This window comes from Lepidochelys olivacea (genome assembly GCF_965140295.1).
Source record: "Lepidochelys olivacea isolate rLepOli2 genome assembly, chromosome: 5".
Lineage (NCBI taxonomy): Eukaryota > Metazoa > Chordata > Testudines > Cheloniidae > Lepidochelys > Lepidochelys olivacea.
The window spans coordinates 103,506,600-103,524,507 of NC_140415.1; positions in this window are offsets into that span (position 1 = coordinate 103,506,600).

Below are 17,908 nucleotides of genomic sequence, written 5' to 3' on the forward strand. Positions count from 1 at the left end.
CCCAGCCTCTCAGCCATTTTCTTTGTTGTACACGCACCCTGGTGCATGAGGTTGAAATACAGGTCACAGGGAATACTGGTGGGTCAAAATATTGGCAGCATCTTACTGTATCTATATCATGCATGGGACAGCAAGGCTAGCTCCCTAACATTTATGATCCCCTAATTCTGATTATTACATATTTTTTTCTTCCATCCTGAAGTTTCATTTAGCCAGATCTCTTCAGTTAGGAGTGTTTGTTTCCTCAAGCTGTGAGTTATGAATTTTCTGACACAGGCTACTCATAATAGCAACTGCTTTTTTCTTTCTCGGGCGAGAGAGCGAAATTTCTTTTGGCACATAGCGGAACAAACAAAGCAACAACAAGACTGGGAAAATATTAGCATGAAACACAGTGGACACAAGTACATTTTCCTAGAAACTGAAATAGTTAACAATTTACAAGCAACCAGAATGACAAAGGCTTTACCAATACTCAAGGGCAAATCCGCAGCTGTTGCAAATGGCTATAGCGGAGGATTTGTCCCTTGGAGTTTTTTGCTAGCATTTCCCACTGTTGCTACCAATGGCAGCAGCAGAGAGCGCTCTAGTCTAGACAGAGCGTCAGGTGTCGACTGGCATTTTAAACATGTGGGATAGCCTTGGCAGAAATCAGTGTTTTGTAACTATATATTCTTGATTTTTTTTAAATCCATTTAAATGTTCACAATTGTGGGAAATACAGGGCAGACATAAATTGTCAACATTGCAGGTCAAAACGTACAAAATAGTCTTAAGTCAAATTCTAAAGTTCAAGCAGCTTTTTTCCTTGCTTTGCCTGTTAATTTTGATCATTGGAAACACTGTCATTTTGTGCATGTACAGTGAAATTGATGTTTACCAAAATTTACTGATAAAAATTAGGGCTGTCAAATGATTAAAAAATAATCACAGTTAATCAGGAGATTAAAACTGTGATGAATTGCAACTTTTTTTTAAATTGCACTGTAAAGCAATAGAATACCTACTAAAAATTATAAATATTTTTTACATTTTCAAATATATGGATTTCAGTTACACAGAATACAAAGTGTACAGTGCTCACCTATTATTAGATTATCTTTTTTACAGTGCAAATATTTGTAAACAAAAGAAATGAGATGAACTGAAAAATAGTATTTTTTGCTTTTTTAGTGCAAATATTTGTAATAAAAATATGAAGTGAGCACTGTACACTTTGTATTCTGTATTGTAATTGAAATCAATATATTTGAAAATGTAGAAAAACATCTAAAATATTTTTAATAAATTTTAATAGGTATTCTATTATGGTTTGACAGTGTGATTAAATGGCTATTAATCATGTCTTCTTTAAAAAAAAAGCTAGTTAATTTGTTGTGTTAATCGCATGCATTAACTGCGATTAACTAACAGATCTAATAAAAATCTAATCCTTCAAAGCCTAGCTATGGGTTGTTTTTTCCAAGATGTTCAGTGTCAATTTAAAACTATTCTCCCACTCAAGTCAGCAGTAGAATTTGTAAGGACTTCAATGGGAGCAGAGTTAATCATTGCTGAGCCCTTCTAAATATTCCTCCCTATGCTGTATAAGACAGTGCATAATATGCCAGCAACCACCAGAACCATGTCTCCATTTGCACTTCTATGACTGCAGTCACTGATGAAGATGAACCAGTGGTAGCAACAGCAAAAAAACAAGACAAAAAAACCCACCATAGTCTTACTGTATTAAATGCTTATAAGAAGATTGAGTAGAAGACATGGCTTTAAAAAAAGAAAAAAACAAAAAACAAACAAAAAAACCAAAAAAACCTCCTAAGGTTTTGTGAAGTCTCAGAAGATATCACACTTTCACTATTTGTTAGAAATATTTTGCTGTCATTTTGTGGTCACTCCCCATGCCACTGTTCTAAGCAGTTATGCATACACTCAAAAGAAGTGGTATGGTTGCCTCTATTGGGATTTACAGTGTATCATACTCAGAGCTCAGGACCAGAGCTGGTCAAAAACTCAGAATTTCCATTCTGCTGGAAATTCTGGCACATAAAAAGAAATGGCTCCAAATTCAAAAGAAGAGTTCAAATTCTGAAATGTCCTGCAAAATGAATTTGGTAAAAAAATAATTTTGGCTCAATCAAAACATTGTTTGACTAAAATTGAAAGGTTTTGTTTCAGTGATGATTTTTTAAATATTTTGTTTAATTTTACATTTTAAAATTAGGGCTTAATAATTGTTAATATAAAAGCAAATTTAATAAAAATAAAACCCAAACACATTTATAAACAAACAAAAACAAAAAGCGTTCCATATTTCTCAAAAACAAAGTGTTCCATACATTCAACATTTTTGTTTCTAATTATTTTTAAATGAAATTTCATCAAAAAAAATCACATTTCTGGAGAAAGTTTAGATTTCAACAAAATGGGTTTTTTCCCCCAAAGGCAAAAAATATTCTGCTGGAAAATTCTGACCAGCTCTTTTCACTACTAAGAACGCAAGGGCTCAAATCCTCAACCTGCTGAGCTTCTTCTGCAAGTGCTGAGCACCCTTGTTTCCCCAGAGCTCAGCAAGAAGATCTTGGTATGAAATTACCAGGGAGAAAATAAAGAAGGGTTGGGTAAAGGTGTTGCCAAGAAAGGACTGTGACCAGCGACACACATGCTAGTGACAGGAGAAGTAATGAGGAAACGTTGTTAAACAATAAAGGTTCAGAGGAAGGGAGGTCCTGGAAATAGAAACTCAAGATGATGTAAATACAGGGAAGGTAAATTGTTGCATTGTTTACAGGCCTGATGATAATGTACTATAGGTGGAAGTGTTTCGGTAGAAAGCAAACTGTAAAGTTCAGACCAGGAACTGGAAGAGGAGCAGGTTCCAGAGGCATCTCCTGCTGGGCACATCCACCTACAACACAGCCCTCCCACAAGCCAAAATTTATTTTAAAAATCAGAAGACTTGTCAGTGCACAGAAGCATCAGCTATTTTGTTTGCAGCCTGTACAGAGGGGAGGCGCGTGTGCGCACACACACACAGCACGCGCCCTATGATGGAGACTTTATTTGTTCTTCCTTATTGTTGCTTTTCTCAATCTAAAATAAGTATGTGAAATTGTTGTTCTTCATAAATGCAAATATACCAGTGAGTGATTGTGGCTGTTCTCACAAGATCCTCTTGGGTCACATCCATGCCAGATCTAGAAAAAAAAAATCTATTTTAGGATGCCATTTAGACCCAGAGCCATAGGATCAGATAGAGAGTTGAGGATTTGAATTGGAACGACACTTGAAATTCAAGGGGTAAAGCAGAATGCCCTTGCCTTTACTCTGGGAGAGAACAAGTTAAAAATGGAGAGCCTTATTGAATAGGGTTCATGTAGTTGCTGGCAGAATTCAGGCAAGAGTTTTTAAACAAGAATTGAGATCAAGGGATACAAATGAAATTTGGAAGTGGGGGAGCAAAAAAAAAAAAAAGTGACAAAACGTATAGCTAGGGGCCGGATTTACCAGTTCATTATACTAGTTGTATTCCAGTTTACCTTTACTGAATCAGTGGAGTTTCCTCCCATGTAAAGTTCGTGTTATGGAGTGATGAGTGATACCCTTGATATTTACTACTGAACTGTTTTATTAGTGTGTAAGAATTCAGACTACCACTTCAAAATAAGAAAGGAGACATGGGAAAATCCTGGGATAGCTACAGACTATTTACTTCCAGTTAGACTAACTTACCACAAGATGTCACCAACGCCTAATAAAAGTTTAGGAAATAAAAATTAGGTTTCTTTCAGCACAATTTTTGCAAAGTGATTTAAAAAATATGTTTCAGAGTAACAGCCGTGTTAGTCTGTATTCGCAAAAAGAAAAGGAGGACTTGTGGCACCTTAGAGTCTAACCAATTTATTAGAGCATAAGCTCTAATAAATTGGTTAGTCTCTAAGGTGCCACAAGTCCTCCTTTTCTTTTTAAAAAATATGCACACTGTTCTTTGGACAAAGCTCACCATTGCCATAAAACTGGGCCCTTCTGTTCGAGATCAACCATTTCCCAATTCATAGTTTACTTGTGACACATGGCTTTATATATCTGCAGTATTGTTGTTGTTTAAGAGGTCTTCTACAATATGCGAGACCCCCATTATGCTTAACAATCTGTCCCAATATGTATGTAGCTTAGACACTCTGGTTACCTTCCCCAGATTGGAAGAAGAGCTGTATGAAGCTCAAAAGCTTGTCCCTTCCACCAACAGAAGTTGGTCCAGTAAAAGATATTGCCTCACCCAGCTTGTCTAACAAGGCTACATAATCATTCATAAATGCACACAAATCAGTGCCCCAGTTTGCTATGCAGCTCCCTAACACAACAATTTATAGTAAAGGTGGAGTCACTGTGCATTAGTGGTGCCTGACCCTGGGAAGCAATGCCTTGGGACAATTCCAGTGTTGTTCTAACTAGAGTAACTGATCATTAAATATGGGCCTTGGTTCTGTAGAAACCCAAAAACAACATGCGAGATTTTCAAAGGGACAAACAGGAGCTTACTTTCAATGGGAGTTGGGAACCTAACTCCCCTTTGTGCCTGGAGTGGGGTGTGAGGGGGAAAGAGAAGGAACCACACACACCAGGTTCCAAGGGCTGAAATAAAGAGCTGTTTGTTAACATTAATTTTGTTAAGAAAAAGTTTTCACAAAAGGATGATGCATCTGATTTGTTTTCCTTCAAAAAGTACACTTTGGGGCATGCCCTTAAGACTCTGTTCACTGACCCTACTCTTTTTAACACAGGCTATTGTGTAGAAGTTTCCAGCCCTGGCTGTGCATTATTTTACTCAGGTGTTTACAGCTGCTCAGTACAGTCGGTAAAGATATCTGGAATCAAAGAGAGGTGAAGTGACTCGACCAGTTCCTGGTGCTCAGCACTTCTGTAGACAAGGCTCAAGAAGTCTGGAGTCGGGCACCTAAAAATTAAGATGCCCACAATCAAATGCCACCTCGGACTCTTTTGGGACTGGATTAGCTGGGTCATTCAAATGTCATACAGCAGAGGGAACACATAGGTACCTCCTTTGATCTCTGCCTCATCGGTCCTAGGATATTTTTTGTTGTTTAAAATAGAACAACTAAAATCACTAAGCAGATGCTGGGGTTAGCTGAGCTGTGGAGAGCACAGGCCAGATAGTGCAAAGGGGGATTAAACTCATCACCACAATTTTACTCCCTGGACTGCTGCTCTGTGAAGGGTCAGTTCCCCTCCACTGTGTTACAGCAGTTGTCCCCAACATTAACTCTAGCAGTTACAGGGGGGAAAAACACACATCTGAACATCAGCATAACCAGGAGTATCACAGCTCCCTTTTCCCCTCTGTTACAGTGGCATCAAGGGGTGAGTGTCACTTTACAGTGTAAGAATGATGTCTGGTGGTGGTGTAGTGATCTTCCCTGAGCTGATTAAACTATCTTTAGTGACAGATTGCCTAGGCAGAGTGGCGTAAAATGAGTATACCACACACCAGATTCTGACCCATTACACTTACATCATTTAAAAACAATGTGGGGGGTGAGATGGGAGAAAAATCTCAACGCCCCGGGAGGCTGATTATTGTGTAATAATGTATTCTTGGCTATTGTTTCATCATGTCCTACCTCCAGCATGCCATTATTGTACAATAACACAGGCCTTATGGCATCTTGTTGCTTAGGTAACAGATAGCAGGGTCCAGACGGATACATGATTACAGAGAGCAGGACCAGGTCATTTGCACTAAACCCTAGTGGAAAATAAGTTAACAAAACTTGTGTGCACTTCTGCAGCCCACTGACATTAGAAAAGAGAGTTATTCCACGTGGTACTAGTGAATTAAGGGATGAAAAGAGAGGATGCCCAGTTTAAGTTAAAATGTTTTTACCAAAAGATTTTTGAATAAATCCAACAGTTGCTACTCTGTGCCAATAAGAAATACACCAAATCTGGTTGTTCAGTCCTGCAGTTCTTATTTGGGTGAAATTTTTCTTGAAGCCAGTGAAGGTGTTTCTATAAGGGTTTGGGAGAAAACTCTTACACATGGCTCAACAGCTTGAAGTTAGTAGAGCTATATATGCAGTGAAGGAGGTAAAGATACAAAATGCCAGCTTTACTTAAAAATAGTACTAACTAAACATCCACATTCAAGATGGGTCTGAGCCACATAGTTGTGAAAAGGGGTCAAACCCTGTCTTTTCAAGATCCAGGCCCAGATTGCCGTCTTGGGCTCACCTCTAAACTATACTGGGTAAAATTCATCCCAGGAAGAGAGCCAGCACAAAGCCTATGCATCACTTAAACCCCCCAGAGATCAAACTATTCATCTAAGCTCTCTGACATGGAAGCTAAGTTTTCCATTCCCCCAGCCCACTGCATTTCAGTTGGCTTCCAACTGCTATAGCTCTAGGACAAGACCCCAGCCCAACCACCTGTAGGCTATGTCTACACCAGCACTTGCTGTGGTATAATTTATGTTGCTCAAGGGTGTGAAACCCGCCCAAGTGATGCAAGTTATGCTGACTTAAGCGCTGGTGTGAACAGAAACTCTCTCACCGACATTACTCCAGACCTGCGAGTGGCAATAACTGTTAAGCTGACGAGAGAGCTCTCTCCCATTAGAGAGCTTACAGTGGCTCGGCTGCATCGCTGCAACTCCGCCGCTGTAAACACTAAAGTAGCCGTAGCCTAAATCAAGTCCTTTTGTAAATACATGTGTGTTCTGTCAGTAAGAATCCCTACTCTCATATAGCTTCCACCATGCCATTCTGGGTGTTTTGCAACTGGGTTGCCTCCACCCTTAGGCCCTGGTCCAGCAAGGCAAGTTAGCACAAGCCTCACAACACTGCTGTAAGGTAAACAGGTAAGTAATATTATTCCCATTGTAAAGCCAGTTTCCCCTTCATAAGGGAAGGGAGGGGAGGGGGGGATATCTGCCAAGCTCAGTGATGGAGTCAGGAAGAGAACCAGGACCCCACATCTCCTGCTCCCCTGCCTCAACAAACCATGCCCTCCCTTAGATGTCTGCAAGACCCTGTGGGTCACCAACCTCTCTGTCTCCTTCCTGCTCACTCTTAACAGGGAACTTGTTCACAAAATGAACTACCAGAAAATACTGTAAGTTGAATAGGTCTTAGTTGCACACATGCCCTGAGCCTGGACCTTCTTTCCATTACTTTGTGGGTAAAATACTGTATTAAATAAGCTCCGTGACACAAGATGGGTTTACCCCCCTTACTTGTATTATAGTGGTTTCTGCACTAGTTGCCAAGATCTTGCCTAAGAGTTTTATGTCAATCGCTAAAACTATTAAATCAGCACGTCAGGGCTGCAGCAGTCGCATTTTCCTTAGTTTATACCTGAGAATGATGGAGGCTAATTGAGGGAATCTGGCAGCCTGTTTCTGAATGCTGATTTATACAGGTTATGGTGGCTCTGGTGTATTAAGAGGTAAGTCTGCCTTCACATGGGGCATTTCCCTCAATGGTTAAAATAGACCAAAACAGAGCAATTCACTTCTCATCATGGTTGTTGATATTGTGAAGAAAAAAGTGTCAATGCATCATTTGGGATGGGTTATGTCACAGGAAAAAGAAAATAAATGTACCTGATAGGAGAGTCCATGTCCCCAGCCAGGTCCACACTCAGCCTAGTAAGTGTATTGGGGAGTGCATTCAAAAGGTGAATATGGAACTGTGATGGGGAACATCCCATCCACACACCCCACTAGGGATTGCCAAGAAGGGAGAGGGAACTGACAGAGCCATGCTGTTTCCCCTGGTATCTGATAAGGGAGGGGAAGCCAGGGGCATGGTCTTCCTTTTCCCCTGGAAAAAGGAGTGATGGCTAGAGGGGGCAGGCTATCCCTCTCTGACCCCTGGAGGGGAGGGGGAACCAGCAGATGCTCTGTCCATCTTCCTCCTTTCTTCTCCAGGAAGATAGGGAACAATTATATTGAATTCTTCTTCTTCTTCTCTCTCTCCCCCTCCCACGAGATGAGGGAGCTGTTTCACTTACTGGTGCAAAGGCTTGAAACTCAAGGAAGTTGGAGCTCAAGGAAATCCCCAGCCCGGCACCAGCTCTTCCTACTTCACACTCTCCCAACTGCCGAGTCCAAATTTCCCCACTTAGTGAAGATGCAAAAAGAAGGAGCATTCGAGGAGAGCTAAGCTCTCCAAGCACACACAAGTAAGAGGAACAAGGACTATCCTGCTTTAGGTAGAGGAGTGGAGCTGCACTCATATAGCCACTGCTCAGCATCACGAATTTGTTGGGCTGATAACCCCCCCTGTGAGCTTGTTGATTCAGCACTTCTAGGTTGCTGGCCAGTTTACAAGCCTCTGAGGTCACTGGATTAGTACCTCTAAACTTGCTGGGTTTATGTCAAGGAACAGGTTTTTGTGGGGTTACTGGCTCCTCAGATCTAGTTTCCTGGGCTTATGGCAAGGGACCGGCCTCTCAGAGGTCACTGTCTCAGCCCTTCTAGTTCTCTGGTATGATGTCAAGTTGCAGGTCTTTGTAAGTTCAGTGACTCAGCAACTCTGATTTGCTGGTCTGATATAAAGGGACACGTCTTTGTGAGGTTACTTGCTCAGCACTTCTAGCTTGAGGGGATGATGCCAAGGCCCAGATCTTTATTAGTTCATGGGCTGAGCACTATTAGCTTACCAGCATGATGTTGAGGGATTGGCCTATGTGAGGTTACTGGCTCAGCAGCTCTAGCTGGCTGGTCTGATGTCAAGACAAGACTTTGATGCTATTGGCTCAGCACTCCTAGCTTGCTGGGCTGAAGTGAAAGCATGTGCGTGAGGCTATGGAGAGGAGACAGCAGTGCCAACCTCCCCCTAGTTATTGTGTTCACTTTACTTGTTGCTATAAGTTTTCCTTTTCCACAGGAAATATAGCTTTGGAGCCACATAGTCCAGTTTATAGCAGCCAGACTGGAGATATTGCTTAGAATAAATTGCACAATCTTTCAAAATGTTGTGTTGCAGTATAACCTTCATGTAAGAAGGTGATTACATTCGTCTCATTTGATATACTGGTACTCTTTGCTTGATTTCAAAAATGAGTTGTTCTACCATTTTGATGTCTGTCTAATCCAGTTCTCTTATTGTCATTTACATTTTGGCTCCAATGCAGACTTTATTTTCCAGCATTGTGACTTTTATCAGTGACTTTGTTTTTGGCACTGGGGGAGAGGTTCTTAGATCATGTAGGATAACTTCCAAAGCCATTTCAGAGCATGGAAAATTGCCTTCTTGCTTTTTTTTTTTTTTTTTTTTAAACAAAATATGATATATGTCATCTCCTTAGATATTGGCATATATGTGCCTGGCTCTCCACTGCCTTGTCCATATGTCCCTATGCAAGCTAAATGTAAAGTGTTTCCATGCTGAGCTGGTAGCTTTTTACACCTACTTAGTACTGGTATTAGTGACTTCACACAGTGCAAGACAGTGAAGAATCAGATCCATCATTTTTGGAATTTATAGGACTAATTCTCCTCTCAGACTGGCGAGAATCAGAACTCCAGTGAAGTCAACTGAGTAAGGGTGATATAAAGCCACTCAGAAGCAAATCATGCCCCTGGATTTCAGTTCTGGAAATGCAGAGTTGTTGGCCCCGATACGTCACTGAGGGAAGTATCACTTCCTCAGGTCAGCTAGTTACAAGTGGAAGGGGGACGGGGGAATGGCAGGCTTTTATTAGGAACTGCCCTACGAATCAGACCCAAGGCCCATCTAGTCCAGTAGCCTGTTCCCAACAGTGCCCAGTACCAGATGCTTCAGAAGAAGGTGTAAGAAACCTTCCTCAGTAGGCAAATGTGAGAGCAGATTATGCCACCTTCGGTCTCAGACTCTAGTAGTTAGAAATTAGTTTAAACCCTGATGCATAAGATTTAACATCCCTCCCAAAATATGTTAGCACGAATTACGGTTACAAGACTATCCATGGTTATCTGTATGACTGTCCAATCCCTGTTTGAATCTTGCTAAACTCTTGACCTCAACATTTTGTGGAAGTAATTTGAACAGCTAATTTCAGTCTAATTGTTTGAAAAAGCATTTTCTTGTGTCAGTTTTAAATTGACCACCTTTTAATTTCATTGAATGTTGCCTTACTTTTGTGTTATGGCACAGGGACAATAGAAGTCGCAGATTGCTTTTTTTTCTAAAACATTTAATTTTAGACTTTTATTGTTTCTCCTCTTGTCATCTTTCAAAGTTAACAATCCCATTCTTTTCAATCACTGTTCATCTGTGATTTTTTTCTATCCCCTTGATCATGCTTGTCATCTTTCTCTGAACCCTCTCCAGTTCTGCAATATCTATTTTGAGGTGGGGTAACCACGAACTCCACACAGTATTTCAGATGAAGCTGCACCATCCATTTATGTGAAGGCATTTCAGAGATTTTCTGCAGCTGTGTGTCCCCCTCATGCTTTGAGCATGGAGCCAGTTTCTTGAAGCTTTATCACTCCAGTGTGTTAACTATGGGACACAGTCCAATACAGTCAATTTGGGGACACCAGATAAGTATTAGTTAGCTACCGTACCATGTTAATGATAGATGGAGCAGCACTGTCCTTTGGGCAATTTTAAATTAACACTGTTAATGTGTTGCAGAAGTGGAAAGAAAGGCATTCAACTATGACAGCTGTTAACTCACAGTATCACACGTGTGCTGTATATAGAAGAGTGTTTAGCAAACAGAAAGCTGTACAAGTGACAAGTACTGCTGCTGCCTGTCACTCTTTAAAACACAAACCTCAAAAGTTTCTCATTAACAAGCTTGTAATCCTTTTATAAATTAATCCTTTCTGTTGTATTTGTTCTGGTAGTTTTTTTTGTACTCCAACATTAACGTCTCAATTTTTGGAAAAAAACAAAACCCATACTTGCTTGTTTCCCCATTACTTCGGTTTTTGTATTTTTATTTTTGTTTGTTAAGCCTAACAGAGGCTTTCCCCTTCTCTGCTCCTCTCCTTGCATCTATGCTGTAAAGTATGTCCCTCTTGTTTCCCTCCACATCAAGCATAGAACTTCTCCCCCAGCATAATATTCATATTCATTCTAGGCCTGATTCTACCTTCAGGTAGATGAATCAACTCACCGCTGGAATGTCTTCTCACAGCTAGGCATGACACAGCAACCTTTTCTCCTCTAGTGCCCCCCTATGGACAGCAGTTCCAGCCCTGCCATGGCCTGTGTCTTCTCATGACTCAGCTTTCCAGCCAGATCATGTTTAGTCCCACCCCTCCTGGGGTAACAGCAAATCCAACAATCCTACCATCTGGTCTGCCACTCTCAATTCTATACCCACTGGTCTGTATGCCCTTTTCTCAGAGCTTCCCATAGCCCATGTCCCCTTCTCAGCAGCTTCATACCACCTTACCAGTGGGTGGTAGGGGGAAATCTAGGCTTCCCTCTCCACTGGGTTCTAGTCCAGGGACCCCCGGAAAGGCAGTCAAGGTTTACTCCACAGATTCCTTGCTGCCACCGTGGATTTCTTGCTGTTATCTCTTTCCTAGACGCTCTCCTCACCCTAGAAGTGCCTTCCTGTTTCCCACATCTCTTCACTCAGTCTCCCAGTAGCAAGGACAGAGTTATTCCCTACAGCCCCTTCTACTCCAAACTTCCTGTTTATAGAACCATGCAGTCCCTACCCAGCTAGGTTTCATTTACAGGTGCAACCAAGTGGGCAAACTGAGCTCTAAGACTCCTGTTAACTCTTTGTTCACCTATCTGGGGTAAACACCCCATCACACTCCCTTACTGACATTGAGTAGAATCTTACTCAGCAAGTAGTCACACTGATTTTAAATGGCATTCCTTGAAGAGTAAGGTACTACTTTAGGGGAGTAAGAATGATAAAATATGGCCCTCTATTTGCTCTGCCTTCTTTCAGCAGTCATGTTTTTCAAGTTAGGTTCTGAATAAGTTATTAGAGCTGAATCACTACGTTAATTCTCTTAAAAAGGAAAGTATCATGCCACTAGAGCAGGAGTTTCTCAATCCAAACCCCCTGGGTATTAGTGAATGTTTAACCCATTGTAATTCATCTGTTTAACTAGCACTATTAAAATTGGATTCAGGAATACCATATTGTGAATGGCTGGCTAAAACAGTCCTCTTAGCATACAATTAGTGACCATATCATCAAAGTCCGCATTAAGGATCAGTCCTCATCACCACTCTAGCGCCAATTTCTTGCATACATTGCTGATTGAAGCCAAGATGGATAGTCTCAGGGTTTGTCTATGGTGCTAGTTAGCGCGCAGCCAGCAGGAATGTGAACATACAGTGCTTTGCACTAATGGGCCATATGAGCCTTGCCACCATGCAATAAAAAAGTGCACTACAGAAATTATACATTTCAAATGGAAGTTTCAAGCCTTCAGTGACAGTCTCATATTGGGCAGAGGGAAGGGCCCCACTGCCTTAAGGAGAGCACTGGGAGGTCTTACTTGCCAGAAATTTAGTAAGGCCACAGCCAATGCTCTACTCCACTGTCCAACCCCCCTGCTCCCCACCCCCTTACCATGCTGCTCTGAGCACCAGGACTGGCAGCCATGTTGCCTGGCAGGAGCTCACCGCCCAGAGTGCTGGTGGCACAGCGAGCAGAGGCTGTGGGGGAAGGGGAAGCGCGGGGGAGGGGCCAGGGGCTAGCACTAGAGCCTCCCAAGAGACAGCCACACCCTGGCTATGTCTAATCTTGGAGCTAGGGGTGCAATTCCCAGCTCACAGACACACTCACACTAGCTGTCATTGAGCTAGCATAGCTGAGGTAGTACAGTCCGTGGCAACACAGACTAACTGCCCCAATACATACCCATGGGGCCCAGGTGGGTTTGTACTCTGAGTGGCTAGCCTGTGCTACCATTCAACACTGCCCATGCTACCATGGTTATAGGACTATTTTTAGCATGCTAGCTAGATGAGAGCTAACAAGTATGTCTACACAAGCTGGGAATCACACTCCTACCTCCAAGTGTAGCTGTATCCCATAACTATTAATGGTGGTATGCTTATTATTATTTTAAATCTATGTTGTAACTCCATGTTAGAAGCCCTGCCTGCTGCTAGCATGGACCATTATGTACTTTCAGTGAGCCAACTGTAAGAACCATACAGCATCAGCTAGAAGGACTGGCAAAGGCTCCAAGCCTCCATTCCCACACACACTATCTCATCCCTGTTGAAATAAATGTAACTGAGTAGAATTTGGCCCTGAGTCTACTAAGATAGTACATTTGCCCCAAACAGATGAGAAAGCTACTGGCATATTCTCTTATATTAATCACCTTCCTAATTATGAGCATTCCACTGAACTTGAGGGCAGATAGTAAGGGTGATGAGCATTCTAATACACTACAGAGCATGCTTTACATCATTAATGTGAAAGATGGTATTGCTTAGCGAACAGGAAGTATGCTTGTGCAATATTTATTGCAACTCTAGCTGAATTTCCACAAGAAAATTTTCCAGCATTTAATCCTTCTATTTAAAACTGACACTTTCCCCTCTTAGTTGAGCTACAGTATCTACACCAGCCAATACATTAATTCATGGGTTGTGTTTACATGGCAATCACAGATTAGGTTCATGGACTACATGCAGTCATTTTCAAGTGGAATAGTTGGCCCAGTCTAATAAAACACCACAGGAAGCTCTTTTTTTAAAAGTCTACTTCCTAAATGATTTGCTACCAGAGGGCCAAATTTCACTCCCAGGTACACACACATATATATATCTGGAGTAACTCCAATACAGTTACTCCAGAGTTTAGAATCTTCTCTTTAATTTTTTACACTTTGGAATTTGAAAGAAATGGTAGAAATGGCCAGTTATGAAAGAACTGATTAAAAGCATAAGAAAATTAATAGCTTCATCATTAAATATAGAACTTTCACCTGGTTATTTCACTATGTCTGATGGCATAATAGGTCTTGTGATTTCCAATTAGATCAGAAATTTAACTAGCATAAGCTCAATCTTTCAGTCCTTGGGCAAAACTCCCATTGACTGCAAGAACTGCTGGACAACGTTTTGGCTGAGATTGGCTAAGTTACAATTTTCTGATAAGGAATAAGAAAGTTTGACTGGAGGAAGAAAGCCTTAGTGTACACTTAGGAGGCTAATACCATAAGCTGCTGTCTATGAAAAAATCTTAAGGCTCCTTTTGATAAACACCACTTCTTCATTACCCCTTTCAAAAACAGGGCAATGGCCTAACCCAAGTCCCCCTGAAGTCAATAGAACAACTCGCATTGACTTCAGCAGCAGTTGGATCAGGCCTCTCATGACTTTGACTTTGCCACAAGCCCCTTACTTAGGACAGTGCATACTTATAGATGTGTTGCCCCAGGAGCAGTCCAGGAGTCAGACTGCGGCTCCACAATCACAATTTGGTTCCTGGTTTCTTACACTTGCTTCAGGGGAGAAGTCATTGGAATTAGCCCTATGCTTGGCACACATCACTTCCCGCTGTGGTGGCCAAAATATTTCAGGGTGGGAAGGAAGCCAAGGCGCCACCCACTTACTTCCTATACATGGACAGAAATGTAGAGGAGCAGCCCTACAGAGGCTACTCTCACTGCTACCGGAAATGCCCACACAAAGGAGTAAGGGGACATCTTACATCCCCCCCCCCATAGGCATGCAAATGGGCTCACAAGTTAGTGCAAAGATTGTCTATGCTTTATTCTCCTCTCACTTATACTAGTCAATAGAGCTGTAGTGTAAAACTTCAGTGGAGTTACTTCTGAATTACCCTAGTGGGAAAGAGAATCAGTTATATGAGGAACTCTTAAGGAAATGAAACGGAGATAGGACTGTGTTCTCCAGTTGGGCATGTATACTATTAAAATCACATTTAACTGCTTAATCAGCAGTATAAGAGTAAGCACATTTATGATGTGCATCAGGCTCTTACAAACTTTTAGTTAAACAGCCAATTGTCTGAGCAGCCCTTTCAATATGCAGCTCTGTTTAAACAATAAATGGCTCTTGCCAACCCTTAGGCATCATACAGTTTGGTACAATATAATAATTACACAAAAAACTGTCAAAAGAACATTAAGGTTGAAAAGTTAAGTCATGCCAGTTTAAGACTGCCTATGCAACCTTAATTCAGCTTCTGTGTGCGTGTGCAAGTGTGCGCACATTGATACAATCCAATAATCATATGCTATTTGTCACAGGACGCCTGGCTCATTCAGTGCCCAGGATGGATGTTGCTCATAGAGTGAGCAGCTGTCATAAATATAAAGGGAAGGGTAAACCCCTTTGAAATCCCTCCTGGCCAGGGGAAAGCTCCTCTCACCTGTAAAGGGTTAAGAAGCTAAAGGTAACCTCGCTGGCACCTGACCAAAATGACCAATGAGGAGACAAGATACTTTCAAAAGCTGGGAGGAGGGAGAGAAACAAAGGGTCTGGGTCTGTCTGTATGCATGCTGCTCTTGCCAGGGACAGAACAGGAATGGAGTCTTAGAACTTTTAGTAAGTAATCTAGCTAGGTATGTGTTAGATTATGATTTCTTTAAATGGCTGAGAAAAGAATTGTGCTGAATAGAATAACTATTTCTGTCTGTGTATCTTTTTTGTAACTTAAGGTTTTGCCTAGAGGGGTTCTCTATGTTTTTGAATCTAATTACCCTGTAAGATATCTACCATCCTGATTTTACAGGGGGGATTTCTTTATTTCTTTTACTTCTATTTTTATTAAAAGTCTTCTTGTAAAAAAACTGAATGCTTTTTCATTGTTCTCAGATCTAAGGGTTTGGGTCTGTGGTCACCTATGCAAATTGGTGAGGCTTTTTATCCAACATTTCCCAGGAAAGCGGGGGTGCAAGTGTTGGGAGGATTGTTCATTGTTCTTAAGATCCAAGGGTCTGGGTCTGTAGTCACCTAGGCAAATTGGTGAGGCTTTTTACCAAACCTTGTCCAGAAAGTGGGGTGCAAGGTTTTGGGAAATATTTTGGGGGGAAGGACGCGTCCAAACAGCTCTTCCCCAGTAACCAGTATTAGTTTGGTGGTGGTAGCGGCCAGTCCAAGGACAACGGGTGGAATATTTTGTACCTTGGGGAAGTTTTGACCTAAGCTGGTAAAGATAAGCTTAGGAGGTTTTTCATGCAGGTCCCCACATCTGTACCCTAGAGTTCAGAGTAGGGGAGGAACCTTGACAGCAGCTATTCAATATTTTGTTTTCTCTTCACTGTTCAATGTTTGGCCCTAGTGCTTTATTTATTACATAGTATTCAAAACCCTTTCCGAAGGTAGATTTATTGATTTCCTCATTGCTTTCTGTATTGTGCTCGCGCATCATTGTAGTAGCTGAGTATTTCAAAAAAATTAACCTTATTTTCACAACACCTCTGGGAGATGAAGGTATTAACCACCATTTTACAGGTGGGGAACAGAGAGACAGAGATTAAGGTCACAAGGGACTGCTAATTTTGGGTGCCCAATCTGAGAAATTTAGGGCCTGGTTGTTCAGAGTACATAGCATTATATTGCACTTTATATGGTCAAAGTACAGTGCTCATTTGCTTCAGTTGCAGCAGTGAGTGCTCAGCACTTCTGCAAATCAGATCCCAAGTCTCAAGCGGGCACTTAGAAAATGAGGCTCACACATGGCCACTTCTGAAAAGTCTGCTTGAAGTGACTTGCCTAGTCTCACATAGGAACTCTGGGGCAGAGGCACAGCTCTCCCAGGCAGCACTCAACGGCCTTAGCCAGGAGACCATGCTTTCTTCTGCTGCAGTTCCCTGCTTCATTTAGTGAACACCTTCCAATTTCAAAAACAATGGTCTCCTTCCCTGAACAACTCTAACTTATCCCCAAAGCAGGACCATCCTGTGCACTGAATGAGTCCGGGCTCCTGCGGAAAAAATAATATGTAATCATTTAATTAAAGACTTTCATAAGGTCTATGCACAAGAGGGTTGAATCAGGTTGCACAGGCAGCCTTAATTGTGGCATGTCCTAACCTTTGAGTGCTTTGACTTTGCAACCTTAGTGTGACACAGGCCCATTGGCGGTTCACTACTCTGTGTCAGCAACTCTTGTCAGGCCTGACATACTCACTACACCTAACACACTGTTGTCATGATATATATCCAAAAGGTGGCATGTAATATATCATGGGAAAACAAATAACTCACTGGATCATTAATACCCTTGGATGATGCATGTACAGGGTATGTGCAAGGAGTTACGGATATCTACTAGAATTATGTTTTAAGATCTGCTTGGCAAGCAATTCATAAGCACAGTCTGCCCTCAACAAAGGTATGTGTCTGTCCAGCCTGGTCATCAGGCAGACACAATGAAGGTCCACTTACATATAAGGTAACAAAGCTAACAAGTGGGAGAGAAGACAGCCTGGTGTCTACACTCCAGCAGGAGAGAGAAGCTTTATCTGGGCTATAAATACAGGGGTCTGAAACTCAAATGATAAGCAATCAAATCAACTGCATGCATACAATATTACTGTATTATAAAAGTGCATCAACTAAGATCTTTTACGAAAGCTAATGACACACTGGACTAATATAATTGTGAAATGTATGTATTAATACCATGAGGACTTACAAATACTCAGTGATATCATGCTTTGAAGTCTGACTAAACAGGGAGAAACAGGTTCCCTCCCAGATAGGAGGGAAAGAAATTATCTGTCTCCAATGAAATTAAGCAAGGTGTGACCAAAACAGTGGAAGCTCCATTTACACATGAATCAGCAGGGTGATGGGAAGTTCACAGGAAGGAAGGAACAGCATGAAGTCATTCTGAATCTAGGGACAAAGCAGTGAGTTTGGAAAAAATATAAGGAGAGAGAAGAAGCCATCTTGGCACCCATCATTAGACATACATAAGAAGCTAGAGAT